This window comes from Sapajus apella, unplaced genomic scaffold (genome assembly GCF_009761245.1).
Source record: "Sapajus apella isolate SASKATOON/1434 unplaced genomic scaffold, GSC_monkey_1.0 scaffold176, whole genome shotgun sequence".
Classification (NCBI taxonomy): domain Eukaryota; kingdom Metazoa; phylum Chordata; class Mammalia; order Primates; family Cebidae; genus Sapajus; species Sapajus apella.
This window is the reverse complement of record NW_022437116.1, coordinates 656,147-674,752: the sequence shown is the minus strand read 5'-3', so window position 1 is coordinate 674,752 and position 18,606 is coordinate 656,147. Positions and strand designations below refer to the sequence as shown.

General features: G+C 36.2%; 1 protein-coding gene across 1 annotated transcript in view; it reads left to right on the top strand.

Annotated features, from left to right (window-relative positions):
• LOC116542964 (teneurin-1-like) overlaps positions 1-18,606 on the top strand; it is a 316,984-nt gene that overhangs the window by 254,621 nt on the left and 43,757 nt on the right. The gene's annotated exons all lie outside the window — the stretch shown is intronic.

Below are 18,606 nucleotides of genomic sequence, written 5' to 3'. Positions count from 1 at the left end.
TGTACACTGTAGATTCTGTAAACTTTATGCAAAATAGTTCAGCAGTAAGTCTTGTGCTCCCTCTAATAATTCCTGATGGCACTGACCCTGTGAATGGAGTTTTAGTGAACCTTCAACAGCAGATGAGTCTTTCTCCATAGGGCTCTTCATCATCTTCTATTGCCTTCATGCTACAAACTCATTTGAAATGTTTTATGATCCAATTACTATCAATAACTTACCTCAGTAACTATCATTGCATAGCCATATTTATTAAAAATTCTGTACATACTAATGGATCACTATATTGGGAAGGTTCCGGAACTGTTAAAATTTTGAACAAATTAGTACCAACAGTGTCCTTCATTGCTAGATTTTGGGGAGGCACATTCTATTGATGTTGTAGTTTGAATAAATGGAAATATTGTTCTTTGTGATACTAATGGCCTTCCTAACTAAGCAATCACTGGATTATTTTACAATTAAGTCTACTCAGAGTGAGAATGAAAGAGTTTCTAATCTTGCAAGGGATTTTTTTTTTCTTCCTTGAAAGGTTAGGATAACTAAAATTGGTAGCTCATAAAAAGTCTAAATCAATATTGCCATTGACTTAATCCACATAAGAGGCTTAACTTCATAGGTGACTTCTGAACAGCTGAAACAAAACAAAAAGCTGTCTCTGGTGAGTTCCCAAGTTTAAAATAAAGTTGAAAGCTGTTACAGAAAAATGCTTCTAGACTAGCAATGACAGCAGAGTGGGACCTTGTAAACCATTATACTTCAGCAAATAAATCCTCATGCTTACCCATTTTTAAGAACAATAATAGCTAATCTTTATTACATGTCAAACACTGTTCTAAGCATGATTTCATTTAACCGTTAAAACAATCCTATAATATTTAGCCACATTTTTAATCCCCATTTTACAGATTATGAAACTGAGACCTGGAGAAGGAGGTTAACTTTCCTCAAATGATACAGATAGTAAATAGCTCAGTTGTGACTTGAACATGTTTGTTGGACACTAAGGGTCATGCCCTTAAATAATATACTATAATGTATATGTAGAAAGGCATTCGTAAAATGTAGTCATTGGTGTTCAAATGGGTCTATAATGAAAGCTAGTCCTCTTTACATACAATTAGAAATATCTACGTGTTTTTCCTAGTTAATAGGGAATGGTATAGCCTGAGCCTTCTGGACTTTAATGTCAGGGATCCACTGTGATTAACATTAGGCTCATATAATTTTCAAGATTGCTGTGCAAGACCGAAGTATATGCCATGGCCAAGGGACAGTGTTCTTTTCTTTGCCAGATTAGCTGTCTAGGGTGAAGATCAAATTATTGACCTCTCTCTTTCTAACATTATGAACTAACTACCTGAATTAACTGAGCCAGAAATAATTTACTCAATGATAACCAATTTATTCCAAGGTCTTCAGTTTTACAGCTTCACTTCTTTTAAAGTTCATACCATCTGACTATTGTTTTATCCTTCCTTCTACCTCATTAAGGTGATTTATCAATCTTCAAACTGACAGGCATTTTTCAGTATTTGATTCTTGCATTGTGGTCTTTCTCATTTCATTCCCTACCACTATTTGCAAGAAATCCAACATTTAGATTAATGATTTTTCTAATTTCTAAGCCTTAGAGTTTCTTGAAATCCTCAGCTCTTGTCAAGATCACCGAGGTCTCCATGGTGCTAAGTTCAATGGTCAATTCTTAGTTTTCATCTTGACCTTTTGGCAGCATTTGACACCACTGATTACTCACTGTTTCCTATTTATCTGGTTTTCAAGATATCATATTTTGTCTCCTCCTATCCCATTGACCATTCTCCTAACTCTCCTTTATTGGATGCTTCTCATCATCCCAACTATTAGACATCAGACAGCCTGAGAACCCAGCCTTCAGACCTCTTCCTTGGTCAGATAATCCTCTTTCATGTGGTTAATATCATTTATATACAGAAAAGAAACATTTACATCACCAGCTTTGACCTCTCCCTTGAAATTCAGATTCATATATTCAGCTGGTTATTTTTTATTTGCATGTACATGTCTGATAAGTATCTAAAACTTAACATGTCTGTATCAGACACCTTTGATCCGCCTCGCATTTTCACCCCACCTTTTTATTCCAGCTATTGCTGCAGCTACCAGCTACATGCAGATATACACTAACCACATGTTTTTTCAACTGCATCAGATAGCTTTCATTCCTGCCTTTTTTGCTACTTGTATGTGGAATGCTGGTAGCAACCCACTCAGCCATTCTGAGGCATGGGCAAGCCTGAAAGTGTGAGTGGGTTAACACATCATGGGACAACCCTTGACCTAGAAGAGAAAGAGTCAATCATGACTACATCTCTCTTTTGTATTTGAGCAGACAATTCTCTCAGGCATTTTACAAGCTCTTCAGAGGGTCCCCTTTAAGATCAAGCCTCAGCTGCTCTTAGCTGTGACCAGCTCAAAAACTCACCCTTTGACTTGCCTTTTTCGTCTCATTTTACTGATCCTCAATTCTTATTTTGAGGATCACTTTCCAAAATTTACTTTCTACCCACAAGCTCTTCTTTCACTGTCTGCTTTTTGGGAAACCCAAGCTGAGACAATATTCAGAACAGAACTCCTGACCCTCCCTTCAAAATCTGCTCCTCCAACTTTCTCTGTCTCAGATTCTGGCAACTCTTTAGTTCAGGTATTTATGTCAAAAACCTTGACATGATTCCTGACCTCATTCATTTTACCATCAATCCTTGTCATCTCTGTATTCAAAATATATCCAAAATCTGATATTGTTATCATCACCTCTTTTGCTACCGCCCTGATCCAAGCCACCAGCCGTTTTCATATTAATTTTTGTAATAGTCTTTGAACTGATTTCTCTCCTTTTATGCCTTACACCCCTACAATTTACTCCAAATACAATAGTCAGAGTGATACCCTTAAAGCCTAAAGCATATCACTTCCCTGCTCAAAACCTGCAATGGCTCCCCATCTCACTGAGGACACAGTCCTACATAATGAGGCTTCCCTTTATATGTGTGACTCCATCTCCTACTACTCTGTTTCTCAACCCTTCTCTTACAATCATTCTGTGATGATTCCAAAAAATATAGGCAATCACTTTTCCCTCTGCCTGAAATGTTCTTTCCCTTGCTATCTACCTGGATAGAGACCTGGCTCGGTCTCTTGCCTGACGCAGGTTCTCATCCAGATGTCACCTTCTCAGAGAGGCGTTCCCTGACTATGTTATTGCAAATTATAACCCTCCTCCAACACATCTGCTTTCCTGCTTTTTTCTCTCCATAGTACTTATTATTTAGGTGACCACACGATTTATTGTCTAAACTTCGATATTTTTGAGAGCAAAAGGGTGCGCTAGGAGTAATTACACTAGGACCACAGGTATAAACAAACCAGTACTATCTGAGAAAACTGAGACATTATGGTCACCCTATTTATCACCATCTGACATACTATTTTGCTTATTTCTATTTATGCTTTACATATTTACTTATACTTACTACATACATATTTACTTACTGTACTATATGTCCAAATATGTATAACTATATATTTATTTATAATTATTAGTATATTTTTATTTTATTCATTTGTTTTCTGTCTTTCATACTAGATTAAGTTCTGTGAGAGCAAAGAATTTTGTATTTTGTTCTTTGCTGAGTCCCAGTGTTTGAACACTGCCTAGGACGTACTAAGCATGTGGTAAATATTTATTTAAGTAAAGCAAACAAAATGCTAAAATAATGCCTGGCACATAATTATCTTTCAGTATTAGTTATTGTTATCAGTACTTATAATTATTATTATTGCTGTTTGTCCTCAAACAAAAGTTATTTCTTTTAGCTCTGACTGAGAATGGTATATTTTGGATGGCATTTTATTTACTCCTCAGTAATATTTTATTTACTATTTGATTTACTCCTCAGTAATATTTTTATAAGCTGCCTGTATAGAGATGTTTGCAACTGCCAAATAATATTTATCTAAATGGCCTGCTCTTCTCCAGCTTTTTAATCAGAATGTTTAGTAGTTGGGTGACTTACAAACCTTTGTGATTCATGACTTACAGATGAATTGTTCTTTTATACATCAGGGTAGATAAAAAAAAATAGCTGGCAAACCCTAAACCCTTGTATGTGTTCCTATTTTAAAATACACTGGATTAATTTATTTAATGTCCACTTGTGAACATTTTCAAAAGAACTTGAACTTATAATTTTAATAACAAGTACCACCACATCTCTATTATACTTCATCCAGTTGGGAAATGTAGCTAAAAATATCTTAGAAGAATGATTTTGAGTTCTTTCAGTGAAATTCTAGAAATGCAAATTCAGATAATTGTAATGATCAATCATTTACTGGTATGTTAATTTCTTAATGCATTCAATTTATCTGCAGCAGGTTTTTCCTAATTCTAAAGAAGCAATGCTTAATTCTCTTTTTACTGATTAATTGTAGAGAATTATACTTCTGGCAGTTGACAAAGGGACTTACATGGTTTGTTTCAATACCATTCAAGACATAGGTAAATAATAAAAGTAAACAATTCATGAGAAGTGGAAACATAATTAACAGCAATCTTATGAATGTTTGTCTCTTCTTGCAAAGATCCTAGTACGCTATGGCATGAGCTTCCTGTTTTCTCTGGATAAGAAGTACTTGTTAGCTAATCAATAGATAATACCCAATGATCCTTAAACATTAAAAAGTTGACATTAACCAATTAGATAATTCAATTGGGCAAGCATTTATGGAGCATTTACTATTCAAGAAATTTTCTTTTGGTCGCAGACAAAAATTTAACACAGCAGCATCAGCTCATGTTGAGAAGCATAACTGATAGCTTTCATATTTTGGCTTTTGTTTTACTGAGCTTTTGTATTTCAAGACACAGGATTTTCTCTGCAGTACATTTGTAGCCTTAAAATTGTGTGCTGTATTATAATAGGATTGAGCTTTATTGAGATAGAATGGATGAATTGAAAGTTAGCTAGGTAAGTTCTTTCATTTTAATTCTGAATTCCATGCTGAGTAGCTTTGTCTTCTAACCTTTTGTGCAGATAGTGTCCCTTATTCCCATTTGCCCCCTTTTGGATTGCCTCTACTATGTGGTCTACTATAAAGATCATATCACTGGGTCAAGACTCATGCTTTCAATTTTGCTTCATTCACTCACTGAATGACCTCAGGTCTTCTTTTAACTGCCTTTACTAGTATATTAATAGTCACCTGGGGTCTAGTGGCACAGTTAATCAAAGACCTAAAAATAATTTGAAATGTACAGCCCTCCCTTTTGCCTCTAGAGAGAATCTTCTAACCAAAGGAGAAAAGTAAAATGAAAAGAGAGATTTGCTAGGATAATCAACAAGATCTCTGTGTGAGGATTTCCTTTTCAGCACTGACCTGTCTGATCCTCCTTAGTCTCCTAAAACTGAAATGCTCATTTCTGAGATTCTTCTTTATAATTCCTCATTTGAAGAACAGACTTAGAAAGTGACATCTATTTGAAATAAAAATAATAAAACTGGTGATATGTCTTTATCCGCCTGTGTTGAGATGCAAAAGAACAGAAATGACTTCCAAGTTATATGCTAACATAATATTGAGCTTGATATGCATGTAGGCATGGTTCAAAGGAAGTGTTTGAACCCTAGCAATAGACAAACTATAACAAAAATTCAGGTAAGAATTTAGTTCTCTTCTGAATTATATTACCACTTCTTTTTCTCTACCATTTTTAACCTCTCTGCCCAATGATATTACCAGTATTCAGTGACTTCTTGTTGCTATTAATAGACTTCTACTTTACTTGGTTGATTGTAGCCTTATCAAAATAATTGTGAAAAATTCAGAGGTACATTTTGGAACTATTCATAGTGAGCCCTGTGGGGGAAAAAAAGCATAATCTTCAAGGTGAACTTTAGTGTGCTTTAAGCATATTCCTCTGAAATAGGGAGGATTTCAAAACTTTTGTAGTTTATGTTGGCAATGAGGGAGATACATTGGAAGAGTGAAAGATGGGTTGAAAGTGACCAGTTAGGAAAATACTTCAATAATCTAGAGAAAGAGATGATGAGGAGATTAACTTAGGCATTGATTGTCCAAATTTTTAAAAAGGGAGACATACATAGAAGATAAATTTAAATTGTCAAGACTTAGGGGCTAACTGGTTGTTGAAGGAGAAAAAAATAATAAAGATGGCTGATATGATGTGGCTGTGTCCCCACCCAAATCTCATCTTGAATTGTATCTCCCATAATTCCCACATATTATGAGGGACCTGGTGGGAGATAATTGAATCATGGGGGCAGTTTATCCCATACTGTTCTCATGGTGGTGAATAAGTCTTATGAGTTTTGATGGTTTTATAAGGGGAAAAACCTTTCACTTGACCCTCATTCTCTCTTGCCTGCTGCCATGTAAGACGTGCCGTTCGCCTTCCACCTTGTGAGGCCTCCTCAGCCATGTGGAACCGTTGAGTCCATTAAACCTCTTTTTCCTTACAGATTACCCAGTCTTGGGTATGTCTTTATCAGCAGCTTTAAAATGAACTTATACAATTTTTGTGTTTGGTAAGTCATTAAAGAAGAGGATGGTGCCAGCAGTCAACGTAGGAAGGTAGGATGTTGCTAGCAGTCAATGTAGGAGTCAAGAAGGCAGAGTTTTAGGGGGGAAAAAAGCAACTATTCCCTTTTGAACATGACTTCACAGTGTTGTAGGTTCTTCACATAGAAATATCTAGTATGAAGTTAGATATACAAGACTTGGAGTACTGGGGCTAGAAAATGGATTTGGATATTGTTGATACATAACTGATATTTGAGACTGGATGTGATCACATCAAAAGAGCATGTACTGAATAGAAGACAGAAAAGGAAGAGGCAATTGACAAAATCATGTAGCACACTAAACATTTAAAGCACTGACAGGAAGAGGAGCTTGGGAAAATTGCTGAGAAATGGACTAATGGAAATTCAAGACAATGTGGTATTACAGAATACAAGAAAGAACAAATAATCCAGAAATAGGAAATAGCATCATCCATGAAAAAAGATCTTGTTAAATAAATACTACAATATTTACCAGATTTGGCATTTAGGAGTTTATTGCTGACTTTGAAAAAAGAGATTTGTAGTTTAGTAGTAGAGCTAGAAGAAAGATTTCAGTAGGTTGACAAATAAATGCAGATAAAGGAAGTGGAGACATCAAGGCTTTTAAGATGCTTGTCTGAGAAGTGATGGGATGGTCAAGAGAGGGGCAAGAGCTAAAAGAGAACACAGGTTTTAGGAAGGAATTTTTTGTTGTCACATTAAATTCTTTCTTGGATGGAAAAGAAACATAAGCATGTACATTAACCTAGTCCTGCACCTCCCACAGTGGCAATGAATAAATATTTGAAGTATGAATGAATGAATACTTATAGTCAAGGGAAAATGAACAATGAAGAAAAAATATTAAGTGACAGAAAAGAGAGGTAGTATCTATGGAGCAAGATCCTGAAGAAAGCCTAAATAAAGGGATGGAATTCAGAATACAGATGGAATGTTTGGTCTCTGAAACGTGAAAGGAGGAGGGATAATTGTAGGATGCGTCATGTCTCATAGCATCTGTTGTCTATGTTAAGTAGGAGACAATGTCGTCTGCCAAGATTCAGGGAGAGAGGGTTGTGAGTAGAGTAAGAAACATTAGCAGAATGAACAATAAGAGACAGGAAAAAATCTAGTAAGTGGTAGTAGGGTTGCAGGGAAAGTTAGTATATAAGTTAGAATCTCGGTTGTAAGTGACAGAAAGTCAACTAAAACTAGCTTAAGCAAAAGAGGCATGAATTTATTGGCCTAGGGAAGAAAAGAAAGTTTAGAATAGCAAACTGTAGAAACGGCAAACATATGACTGACATAGGAAATAACTGGAGCTAATGAATCAAATATGATCAGTGTAGTCTTTAAATTTTTCTAGTGGGCTTTGAATTTAAATTTCATTTTGTTTCATGTACACAGGCTTAGTAAACAAAGAGTATAAAACATGGCTGTTAAAGGCTCTTGAGCATCTCCTCTTACTACCCTCATATAGAAGCAGTGTATTTAATGGGTCCAAGACCTATAATCCTAAGCATGGACTTTGATTAGCCTTGCTTTATTCAGTTGCTCACTCGTGGGTCAATCACTTGTGGTCAGGGGTAGGACCTGCAGAATGTACAAAGCTTAGTTCAGATTTTCACACACGAACTGATAACTGTGGTAATTCATTCCACCATTCAACAAGAAGTTTTTGTGTTCCTACAAAGTTTCACATCTTGTTTTAGGTGTTGGGGATACAGTTGTGAAAAACATAGACATGGTCCCTACTTTCAGGAGCTTACACTTTTGTAAGGAGAGATTGATGATCAACAACATATTTTGGCTATTGATAAATTTTATTTAAAAATTAAAACAGGATTATAATAAAGAGTGACTGGCAGTGAGGCCTACTTTAGCTTTGATGGTCAGGGAGGTCTGAATAGCTGACACCTGGATCACAGGAATAAGCCAGCTATTTGAAGATTTGGATGAATAATATTCAGACAGGGGTAAGAACAAGAACAAAAGCCCTGAGTGATACATAAGTTTGGCATATTTAATTAGAAGAAAGAGGGCCACTGAGAATGGATCTTAGTGAGTGAAGAGGCGAGTGATGTGAGATGAGGTCAGGAAGTGAGCAGGAGTTGGATCACATAGGACTTTGTAGCCATTGTAAGGAATGGCTATTAGGATTTATCCTGTCAAATCAAATGCTTTTTCTTATAGTAATCATTTGAATTGAGGGCCACATTCCTAGAAAAGGGATACTAAATACAGTAATTTTAATTTTCTTATCACCCCAGGTGCAGGAACAATGGAAACCAAGGTAGAACCTCTTAGAGGATAGGTCAAGCAGAAAGATGAGGGAGAAGGCAGAGGTAATGCTGTCGAAAGACCAGTTGAAACAGCTGATCCTGGATTCGAGACCACCATAGAAAAGAGCTGAAGTTAGGAAAGGGACTGATCAACTGGGAAAATAAAAGAAAGTTATCAATCTTGTGGTCTTTGTCAAGTTTAAAAAGTAGGTTTTACACCCACGAGGAAGTCCAATAGGTGTAAGGGTAGGTATCATTGGCAGAGTGAGGTTTCCTAGTAAAAAGTGTTGCAATGTCCTTTCTTATTCAGATGAATACGTGTTCTTATATATTTATTTGTATCCAACCTAAGTCCATAAATACCTTGTTAGTGTACCCAGTTTCCAGAAACTTGCTGATTTGGGTTCAAAAATGCTCTCTCTCCCCTCCTCCCTTTTTAAGTTGTGATCTTTTCTATTATTAAACATTGGCTTTTTGCCCGGAGATGGCACTGAAGAAGAAAATCAATGACATATCTAGCCAGCCGGCTTGGACTGAATGGGCATTCAAATAGACTCCAAGGGCCAACTACAGATGGTGATTTATTGTGCATACAACTTCTACAGAATGCCTTCATTTGAGCATCGATGTATATACAATTACTCACCAGAATGCTGCAGTTTTACTATTTAGCCAGGAATCTGTGGAGAGATTATGTTCACTAAGAAATCCACAAATGTACTTTCTACCCTTTTCAGCAATTCTAGAAACTCTCAGTAGTCTTCTGTATAAAGAAAAGAGATTTCAAAAATAGTTCTTCCATTTTACCATATTTCTCACTATTGTCATCCTTATGCAATTCCCATTTCAGAACCAATTCAGATTTATTAAACCATGTTCCTCTGCTGACATGTAAGTAGATGGATTTGCTAGAGGCAAATCATTTACTGTGGCTATTGTGAAACCTAAAATTGCGGTAGTCGTCTACACATATCACAGGCTTTCTTATTGTAAAGATCGTTTTTAGACGATGTGTATGTAATATTGAAACAACCAACTGGAAGTTCAACTGTTTAAATAAAGCAGATGTTTGACATCACACAGGCAGAAAAAACAATGAAAGCACTTCTAAATTCCTTTTTCTCACTGAAAACAGTTTGTGTGGCGAGTTTGCCCTTATAAATTGAACTTCAATTGAAATTGTTAGGAGGTTATTATTAGCTTTAGGAAGATAATATCCAAAAATCTTGCTTTTTCTCTCTAGACAAATATTACCTAATTGCTATGCTATTTTGGAAATGGTACCATGTCCAAACATTTATAGGTTTATATTGTATTTGTGTTTTATTATATTAAGGAGACTCAGTTGTGTTGGTTTACAGCAGGAATTGAATTATGTTTTTCTTTGCATGACATATATGGAGTTATATTACAATGCATTTTCTTTACTATTTTGGCTAAATTTCAGTGAGAAAATGTTAATAATTTTAATAGAAACACTTCAGAGCACTCTATAATGCAAACAATACGATGTCAAGATTAATAGAAGCTATAAATAAAAAGAAGCTGTAATAGTATTGATAAAAATCAGCTCAGCAAATGAAAATGAGGAAATTCAATAACAAATAATATACTGCAATGACATAGCCCATCGAGTTGCTCTATGAGGCAGCATGAATAATAGCCCTTCAAATTATTTATGTACCTTGCAGTATAATCAGCATCTTGGATAGTAAGCTACTAGAAGGCATAAACAAACATCGTTTGTATGGTGCTAAGCCTATCATCCTCAAATTAAATGTAAATATATGCATCTGATGCTACATGGTAGTGCTTCTTCTAATGTTATTCTGTCCATCATCATTGACAGACTTTTCAGCTCTTATTAGGGTTTTCTTTTCTTATCTGTATTTTCTTTCCTTTCTCAGGGATCTTAGCATGTGTTTTTTAATGGAAAAGCTCAGCGTCTATGTTGATACAGATACAGGGAGAAGCACTTAGATAAGCATCATCTATTTATTTGCTGAGCTTTGCAATAAGCACTCTTGGAGCAAGAAAAATAAAATCTATGGACCCTGCTCTCTATGTATAGAGTCTAGACAGGAAAAATAAACATATATCTTTGGAGAAGTTTAAAGGTACTTAAATATAACTTACCAAAAAATTGAAATTAGCTGATTTTTCCATGTTGTTCGTAATTGAATCCATTCATTTATGATAACAGTATTTCTCTATATAATTGTAGTCATTATTGATTTTCCACTATTATATCATTTGTTGAATACATGAGTAAATAAATGGGTAAATATCTTGAGTGTTTTTTACCAGTATTTATAGCTGAAGGGTGGTAGATAAGTGCTTAATAGTTATACTACTTTTTAAGAATTGTGAATAGCTACTAAATATCTATTTATCAAGATTGCACCCTCATGATTAACCATGCTTGATTTTGCACCAAAAACAGTACAGCATTGTCATTATTTGCACTCTCAGCCAGTATTTATTTTGCATTTGCTTAGTATTGCATTCAAGAAATATAGAGAGAATATCTATTATGTGCCAGACAGCATACTAAGCGCTTAGTGGTGAATGAAACAAATATATACCGTGTCTTTGTTGAGCTTATAATCTATTTAGGGATACCAAATAGTGCTATGAGGTGCTATGGCGACCAACAGGGTGTATCCTTAGAAGATAATAGGGTAAGGCTAGGGATCTACTTAGTGTGTCCAAGGAAGTAGTCTTTAAGCTGAGATAAGAAGGATAAGGAAGAGCTGAACATGTGAAGAGCCAGGGACTGAGCATTCCAAGCAAGGGGAAACAGCATGTCCAAAGTCTCTAAGGCATTCAAGAGTTTGATGTGTCTTAGTGACTGTAAGGAAACCAGTGTGGTTATATTGCAGAAAGGGAGAGAAAAGGTGCTACTTGATGAAGCTGTGGAGTTAGGAGGAGACAAGACCTAGGGCTATGAAAATTATTCCCAAGATTTTAGACTTTCTCCTAAGGTAATGGTACTATATTGATTGGTTTTAATCAGAGACAGCAGTGGGGTTCACATATTTATAAGATTGCTTTGGCAGTTGTTTGGTTAATGGATGGGGAATACAAAAAGGAACAAGAGAAATCAGTTACCAAGTTATTGCAGAAGTCCATGAAAGAGGTGAAGCTAGAGGGAAGTGGACTAATTTGAGATATATTCTTGAGTTATAACCTAAAGGACCTTATGTTCAGGGTTGCATTTGAGTGGACAGGAAGAGGGAAGAATCAGGAATAAGTCAGGTTCCTGGTGGGGGAAACTAATGTGGGGAATACTGAGAAAGGAATAGGTTTCAGGTTAGATTTCAAGAGTTCTGTTTTAAATATTTTCATTTTGAGATACTCATGAGATATCTAAGAATATAAATAGGCAGTTGCATTTGCCAGCCAATGATGTAGCAAGTTCAGATGTTTCTGCTGTAAAAAAATCATTGACATCAGTGTTTGAATGGCATGCTTTAATTAATTCGGTAAATATTTGTTGGGTCTCTGCTATGTGGCAGGTATTGTGCTAAGCACTCGGAATACAAAGGCTAAGTTGCTGCCAAAAAGGAGCTTATTATAATCAAATTGGGAGACTGAAGAAACAGAAAATTTAAAACGCAGTGTGATAAGAACAGTAGGAGGAACATCTGACTCAAATAAGGGATTAGAAGAATCAAGGAAGGATTCCGGGAAGATAGAACATCTGAGTTAAGTTCAAAAGTAAAATCTAGCCAGACACAGAGGAGCAAAAGGTTCTGTTAGGAAAAACTGTACCAATAGTGGACTTAAGAAAAATCTAAAAGTGAACATCTTAGTATTTCTGGCCATAGAATGTGTTTATGCCTATTAGAATTATTATTAAATATGTCCATAATAGCAGAATCATCGAAATGAAAGAGCTGTTAAAAATTATCTAGTATAGCCACCTAGCTTCACAGAAGGGGAATTGGACTCAGAGAGAAGTGACCTGTCCAAACCATCAATTCTACTACAACTTTTTTTGTTTTCAAATATTATAAGTTTACTGTCAATCCACTGTCTAAATGGTACCCCAAAGCATTAATTTAATCCTTCAAATTGCCCACCTGTTACAAGATGATATTTTATTTCCAGAGAGATTTCATTGTTCTGAACTCTCCTCAGTTATTATTTTCCACTTAATTCACAGTGAACAATGTGAAACGATCTTTCAATAAATGATATCTATACAATTAAACAGCTTTGTGTAACATACAGGGAAATATTTATAATCTTTCAAAAGAATGGTCATAGTCACATTCTGTTTACTTCCTAACCATTTATAGGGCTTCATTTTCTTCCACTGGGCATACCAATGTTTTGGAAGAAAGATGAAAGAGTTGACTATCCAAAATTCAATTATACTCGGTTATCTTATAGCCCTTTTGTTTCTACCATTCCTATCGTCCGCTGGACTAATACTCTGATCTGCTGCACCATTGATTTCCTACCTGCCCTGCCACCGTTGTTTCTAATACACTAAGAAAAGCAGTTCCTCACAAGCCCTATAGGCAGTAGTCAAGAAGAATACAAAAGGAGAGAACATAAGCCATTTTCCTTTCCCCGCTGTCCCTGAAATGCCAAATACACAATATAAATGAGCTGAAATCTTTAGCAAAGAGGGCAGAGTATGCCATGACAATAGCAGTGTCTCCAAAAGTAAAGGAAAGCATTGTATAGTAGGGCCTTGCTAATTTCACCAGTTGAGAAGAAATCTCATCTGAATGTTTGAATACCTTAGTAAGAATTGCATTTTCATTATTCTAAAATACATGGAGTCAGGCACTGTCATGTAATGCAATCTGTTTGGAGGAAAAATTGTAGTAATATCTGACAAAAACAAAATGAAAATGCTTTAAGTCTCCATCAGTGGGAACTGGTTAAAAAATAAATTCTTCCATCTATGCAGCCATTAAGAAAGATGTAGATAGATATATCTCTCATATATTATATTGTTAAACAAAATAAACCAAGTATAGAACAATCTGCATCAAAAGCTCCCAAATTTCACTGAAAATGTTACACAAATATGCACGCATGTCACTTAATACACATATACAAAGGCACATGCACACACATCGAAAGATATAATGTGTGTATATGCATAAGAGATATACAAATACTCTTTATTGTTAGCTTTGGGGAGTAGTATTTGGACAGGGGTAGAAAGAAGATCACTTTTTATCCTATACGTATTTTGTCGTATTTTTGAAAGTGTTTACCATATGCAAGGATTCTTCTTTGTAATAAAAATATGAGATAAAATATGAAAACATTTAGGAGGAAATTAAATTGTGCAAAATAGTGCAGGTAGTATTATATAGCTATATAAAAATTATAGAGTGGAATATGCAAAAATGGTCCTAAAGTACGGTGGAACTAAACTGGGTAAACACAGTGTGGCCAAATAGACATGCTTTGGCTCCTGCTTTAATGAACAGATAAGAATGATTACCAGTCATTGGAATGTAAATGTATGCGTTTAAAGTGCTTTTTAAAAGCTTATTTTGAGTAGGTTAAGCTTTCCTTCTCCAAATTTTAATTTTGAAATTAATTTGTTTTATGCACATTTTTCACTAATAGTAAATTTCTAACAAAGCCTGTCGAAATTTTAACAAATTCTGGATTTGTGGAACATTAATGAGGACTTTAAAAGTCTTCTTAAAGTTAACAATGGATAATTTCTAATCCTTCCTTTTAAAATGCCCTTTGAAATACTGCATTAAAAATTGTAAGTTGAGAAATGACTGAAGACCGCTCTAATCACTCTTGATAAATATTTGGATTAATTTATCCTCTTTGAACTCATGGACATATCCTATTTGACTGGTGAATCAAATGCTCGCAAAGTTGGGTTGTTGAAAGAGGGCTTCCCCAATTGTATTTTGTGTGCCTTTCTTCCTTTGGTTGCTGGCCTTTTGGCCTTTTCGTTGCCCTTCACCATCTTCTTGGGAGTGTGGATAGCTGAAAAGGGTGAAATACAAACTGGTTAATACCGCTACCCCAGCATCTGGAAGTAGGGCTCCATGAAAAGGAGAGGTTAATTTTCCCCTCTACAACCACATGAATAATCAAAAGTTGGAGCTATAGAGTTGGAGGATTTGGTTTTAAGATTACTCGTGGGATTATTTTAAAATAGAATTTATGATTGGTTTGAATATGAACTCACCAAGTGTAGTGACTTTACTATGGAACCCTTTCAGAAGCACCTCTTGGGATTTTTTATTCTAGTGCTGATTGTGATCTTAAACCTAAGTATGCAGAGATGCTTGAAATTTAATTAAGGTAAAAGTTAAAAAATTTATTTTTCCATTTGAATTATATGCAAGGTTAGAAAAACCCCATGTAAATCGGTGGTAATTTATTTCACTTCAATCCCTAGGGACTTTAATTTCCACCTTAATAAGAATACACTGATTCTTACACTCAAGGGTAAATACAGTGACTGTGACTCATGCTGAAGGTCATGTTTGGAATCTCGTATTTCCTTGGCATCTTAGTTTCAAACATTCATTCTGGATTCTTTCTAGCATTTCCAAATCCTACTCATCCTCAGACCCTAACTCAATTCTCGCCTCTTTGATAAAGTCTTCCTTCACAACTTCTGACTTCCACATATATTGCTCACTGCCTTCTGTGAACTCCTCCAGTTTTTTTGTCTGACATTCACAGCTTTGCAGTTGACTATTTACTGGCTTAAGCACTGGTTGTAAAGATTGTCTCCCCAGTGAAACGTTAAGTTCCTTAAGGATTGCAAATACTTTTAATTGTATTGATACAGAGGTCTTTCAAATTCCTTGCAATGCCTAACATACGGTACCTAGTAGGTACTCAAAAATATTGTAGGTTTTAGTCCATGTATGGACTATGCATGAGTTACATTTAAAATTCCTTGTATCTCACTATTGCCACTGCCTCAATTAGTTCCATCCCTTACTATATCATTTTTTTTACAAGGCAGGACAAAATATTGCCGCTGATATTGAACTCTAGTTTGGCTTATCTGCTGGCAGCAGGCTTTCCTGTAGGGCATTGTGAACGTTTACAAAGCCAGTATAGCTAATCTGTTACAGAGCTATCTTGCCCTTTTGGTCTGATTTATTCTCATTGGGGTGAAATATTCTCTGGGCTACTGTAGAAGCCCAGAATTCGACTTTTGCAAGCATCAATGACCAGGTAGCCGCTTTGTGGAACCAGAAATAACAGCATGTTCTTAAGTGACCCTCCACAGTTAAATGCCAAACAATTACTATGGGGAAGTAAGGCCTTTTGTCAAGTGTGTGTGCGTGGATATATGTGCACGTGTGTGTGTGTGTGTGTGTGTGTGCGTGTGTGTGCACCTGGTGTCCTCTCTCCCCTTACAACCTCTATCTACCTTACCAGTCCCAATAGGCTTCATGCCACCTAAGATTTGACACCTTTAAGTCACATTTTAATATAGCACATAATAATGTATGTATCTTCTTTCTCCAGGGTAGGCCACAGAAAATGTTTGCCTTCCTCATCTCTTGAGGCCTTTAAGAAATTTCTTTCTATTAGCCAGAAAATCAATTTGAGAGACTATGAAAATTGAAAGACTTAGGTAAAGTCTTATGTGGTTACTCTGCAGCCATTCCTGCCGAGGAAATAACTCCAGAGGAGTAGGGAAAATGTTTAAGGGTTGCAAGAGTCATCCTACCCGGTTCTTGGGCGTTTTCTGCTGTTTCAGCCTCATGGTTCCTCTCCCTGAAAAGAACAGGTGTGCCTGACAGCAGGTGTGTTTGTTCTACTTTTCCTATGGCAGCTGTCACTCCCCAGGTAACTCCCTTTTCCAGGTGGTGAATTCTTACAACCCATCATCTTCTTTCCTGGCTACCATTACTTTAAAAAAAAGGTTTGGCTGTCAACCCTCCCTCCCTTTAGATTCTTTTGAAATGTTATTGTTGTGATTGTTAATTTTTTTTATGCTTTTGTGTTTTGGGATGATTTTTTAAGGGAAAATATGTCTTCAGACGGATTCTATTTACAATTCCGACAAACTTAACGTTTTCCTTTTAAAAGCCTCCATAAAAGTCTGCAACCCTCTTTGATTTGGATTGAGTTTTGAAGCCTTCTTCTCTGACAGCTTTGGGCTTCTCCATTTTGCATTTTCCAGTAGATCTTGGGGTCTGTCCTCAGTCAAGACACCTGCTGCTGGGACTGCCAGTCACCACATGCTTGGCTTTAATCTTCCCTCGTTTCTATTCATAGCATGCGCTTCTCATAACTCTAAAAGACTGTTTGATGCCCCCTCATTGTTTAATATCTACATGATTAAAGCAGCTGAGAGAATTAGCATGTGTCCTAAGCCTAAGGAAAAATCTAGTCTAAAAGAAATTGTATTGCAAGCCCAGATCATTTTTAATAAGCTCTGCTGACCTATTCCTCTGTGGGGCTCCCTTGGGCATTTTACAGGTATTTGAGGGTTAGCGTTAAAAGGATTCTTTCAGGCATGTGTTTGACTCTCAATATAACATTTATCAGACTCCCACAGTGTGCAGGACCCTTACCATAGTCCCATGGTAAGGTAAAAAAGAAGCAAGCATGCCATTTGAACACTTAAAGAATCAAGTTACCTGTAATTTAGGATGAAGTGAGGGAGAAAAAGTGCACACATAGAAAAGATTTGGGTAGATTTTGAAGATATCAGATGTATAGGTGCAACATGAGTATCAATTGGGTTCACAAAGGGGGCGTAAAATGAATGTGTGATCACAGTTGGAAAGGCATAGTGAGAGCCTGAGAGGAGTGAGTGGTGTGAGCTTAAGACCTTTCATCATGAGTGTCCTCAGGGACTAGTAAGGCAATGCACAGTGCAGAAAAGTGGGTATTCTGATAATGTTCTATGACAATAACAGTAACTGCTACTGTTTATTCCGTTGAATTTTTACCTTGTGTCAATGTAAAAACAATGGAAGAACTAGGGAGCCAGAAAATAGAGACTGTAAAGAAATACATTCTTAAGGTGTCAAGTGTACGACCATGGGTTGAAGTTTGGCTGGGGAGGTAGGTGGGCTATATGCTTGTCTCTGTGCATCTGTGCATGTCTGTGTAGCGGGGGGTGGGGCGGGGAGGAAGAAGCAAGATAAAGAGACTTGGAGAGTAGGGCAGAGTCTGGGAAATGGAGGTTACGGTATAAGTTGATAGCAATTAAAGTGAGGAAAAGAGTAAAAGAAAAGAGAGGCTGTGTTCAAAGAGAAGGATTCACATTTCCAGGTCTTGGCATTAAATCCTTTACCTTCTGAGTGTATTTTTCTCAGAAACCTTAGGCTTATTTTGCTCATTCAGAGTAAAATAGAACATTTAACTTTGAAAATAGGATTTTTACAGAAAATGAAGTGCTTCTTTAAAATGCTAATTTTTGACTCTCAGAGTCTGTCCAATTTTTCCACAAATTTGTAATCCATGGTAATTCTGAGGTGTAGCCTATTGGAAATTAGAACGCTAAGGCCATGTGAGAAAACTAAGTAGGTAGAGATTTACAGTTAATTATTGCAGAGACTCACATCATCACATTAGCACATGGTTTAGCTGTATTTTGACAGTGGAAAACCTGGCATAAGAGTCTCTGAGAGCACCACGTAATATGCCTGAGGTCCCTTTCCTGCAGGTGAATTCTCTAGCGGCAGTTACCGCACTTTATGTCAGAGGCTTATTTTTATGCAGCCATAATCTCCGGTAGA